This window comes from Schistocerca cancellata, chromosome 3 (assembly GCF_023864275.1).
Source record: "Schistocerca cancellata isolate TAMUIC-IGC-003103 chromosome 3, iqSchCanc2.1, whole genome shotgun sequence".
Classification (NCBI taxonomy): Eukaryota; Metazoa; Arthropoda; class Insecta; order Orthoptera; family Acrididae; genus Schistocerca; species Schistocerca cancellata.
The window spans coordinates 776188756-776191469 of record NC_064628.1 but is presented as its reverse complement, the minus strand read 5'-3'; the positions used below and the strand labels follow the sequence as shown (position 1 = coordinate 776191469).

The 2714-nt window shown below is 42.6% G+C and overlaps 1 pseudogene; it reads left to right on the top strand.

The window, feature by feature from the left end:
- The first annotated feature begins 828 nt into the window (after positions 1–828).
- Positions 829–946, top strand: LOC126177678 (5S ribosomal RNA; annotated as a pseudogene).
- The last annotated feature ends 1768 nt before the right edge of the window (positions 947–2714 follow it).

Below are 2714 nucleotides of genomic sequence, written 5' to 3'. Positions count from 1 at the left end.
ACGTAGAGAATTGCTATGAATGCTACGAAACAATACTACTTGTGCAAATAAACAGAAATATTGTTCAAAGGTGAGACGATTACTAAAGCTATCTCGACGTATGGATTATCTAAGAGTTAGATGCTTGATTTTGGACTCCAGGAGAAGGGATCGCCCATACGAGCCTGCACGCTGTCTAGTTACGTCGAATTAGGAATTCTCTTAAGCGGAATCGTGTTTTATTTTGTCCAAATTCATGTACTCGAAATCGGATGTCAGTGATCATTATTCTGGAGAGCAAACCGTATTGCACTAAAAGGGTTCAAATGGTTCAAATGGCTCTGAGCACTATGGGACGTAACATCTATGGTCATCAGTCCCCTAGAACTTAGAACTACTTAAACCTAACTAACCTAAGGACATCACACACATCCATGCCCGAGGCAGGATTCGAACCTGCGACCGTAGCAGTCGCGGCTCCGGAGCACTAAAAGGGTCTCCGACGTATCTATCGTGCTGCTTTGAAGAGTCAATTTGAGTTCTAGAAGGTCAGAGAGTTCCCTAGCTGCAGCAGGGTGGAGAAAAAGAAGGTTTTCACCATGTAGCAAATCTCATTCCATCTAATACACTATGGTCGACTTGCATCTAGTAAGAAAGCATAGATCTGTTCATTGCTGAATCAGAGGCTAAGAGTGAACTTTTGTCACAGTTTTGATACCTAAGGACTTGTTATTAAGTCCAAACTTTTAAACTCCTTTTATACTCGTAAAACAGATTTGAGAGTGACTGAGTTTAAATTTCCAAGTTCAGTGAAAATACTGTAACTTTCTCTAAGTCTAGCTAACTTCATCCAACAGCCTTGCCGCAGTGGTAACACCGGTTCCCGTCAGGTCACCGAAGTTAAGCGCTGTCGGGGTGGACTAGAACTTGGATGGGTGACCATCCGATGTGCCCAGCGCTGTTGGCAAGAGGGTGAACTCAGCCCTTGTGAGGCAAACAGAGGAGCTACGTGATTGAGAAGTAGCGGCTCGGGACTCGTAAACTGACATACGGCTGGGAGCGTGGTGTACTGACCACATGCCCCTCCATATCCGCATCGAAGTGAGGCTGAAGGTGACACGGCGGCCGGTCGGTATCGTTGGGCGTTCATGGCCTGTTCTGCAGGAGTTTAGTTTTAGCTAACTTCAAGATGGTAGCCTCAGATAATTAACCCTGATTTTTAAGTAAAATTTTTATCCAGAGTCGTAGGTCGATTAGACCTTGCAGACAGAGATGACAACGTGGATATCAATGATGAGGATACACATAACTTGAACGATGCAATCTCCATCTGTTGTGATAATAAGTTTTCTCAAATAACATGCGGAGAAGTGAGGGATAAATGTGTTAAGTGCCAAATAAGGGTACACTCAGATTGAGTCGTGGCTGAAAGTGCCATTTACGTCTGCGATTTCTCTAAATTATTTTTCATTTCATGTTCAGTTAAAATGTTTATACCCAAGTTCCTCTTTGTAGACTGGCCTACCAACTATCATATTATGCAGTTTTATTAAAACATTTTAAAATATTATTTTGAGGAGGGCTCATATTTCCGCCCCATTTCAGTGCTATTTTACGACCTTTCTGTGAAACTTTGCTTTCGAACAGAAATAATTGAGAATATTCTTTGTCTTGTCCCCTACCATTTAGTAAACATTGCACAGCTGTTATAGAATTTTTTGCAAAAGAAAGTATTTTCGAGTAAAAAAAAGAGATAGTGCCCACATTTACACCTCTCTATACCGGGTTATTCGAAAAGGAAGAACAGATTTCAATTGTTTATTACAGAAAAACTGTGAAAGATAGAAGCACACCGCGCATGTCACTGGATAGATGAAGGATCGCCGGCCACGGTGGCCGAGCGGTTCTAGGCGCTTCAGTCTGCAACCGCGCTACCGCTACGGTCGCAGGTTTGAATCCTGCCTCGGGCATGGATGTGTGTGATGTCCTTTGGTTAGTTAGGTTTAAGCAGTTCTAAGTTCTAGGGGACTGATGACCTCAGATGTTAAGTCCCATAGTGCTCAGAGCCATCTGAACCATTTTTAGATAAAGGATCAAAGTTATATGTTCGCAAAGACACTATGCCATACACTCAACATGAGCACCATGCTTTTGCACAAGAAACTACGAGACGGTAGTCCATTTCATTACACACGAATCAAAACGTCCCTGTTTATTGAATCGACAGGTTCAAAAATTCGATTTCTCAGCTCTCAATGAGTAGCTGCCATAGGTGGGAAAATCTTTTATGTACGCGCCAGAAAAAATCTCAATGTGTGACGTCTGGTGACCTGGGATGCTAAAAGCAATCAACAAGATCTTGTTGTCCATCTTCTTCCAATCCAACGTTGTGCAATGGTATTAAGATAATGCCATACCTCAAGGTGAAAGCCAGTCGAGACAGGCTGTAATGCATAAAAATAAAAGCATTGGAATCTTCGTGAAGCTGAGGGAAGTTCAGGAAACAACCAGTTTTGCATCATGTCCAGATATTACATTACTGTCACCGTTTCCTCCACAAAAATATAAGGTGCATAAACGTTGTGAAAAGAAACGGCACAAACTACATTCAGTTTCGGTGAGTCTGTTTCATGTTCGACGATGACGCCAGGATTTTCTGACCCGCAAATGCTTACACTACGGCGGTTCACCCTACACGGTAGATAAAACGCCGATTCGTCGGAAAATATGAGTCG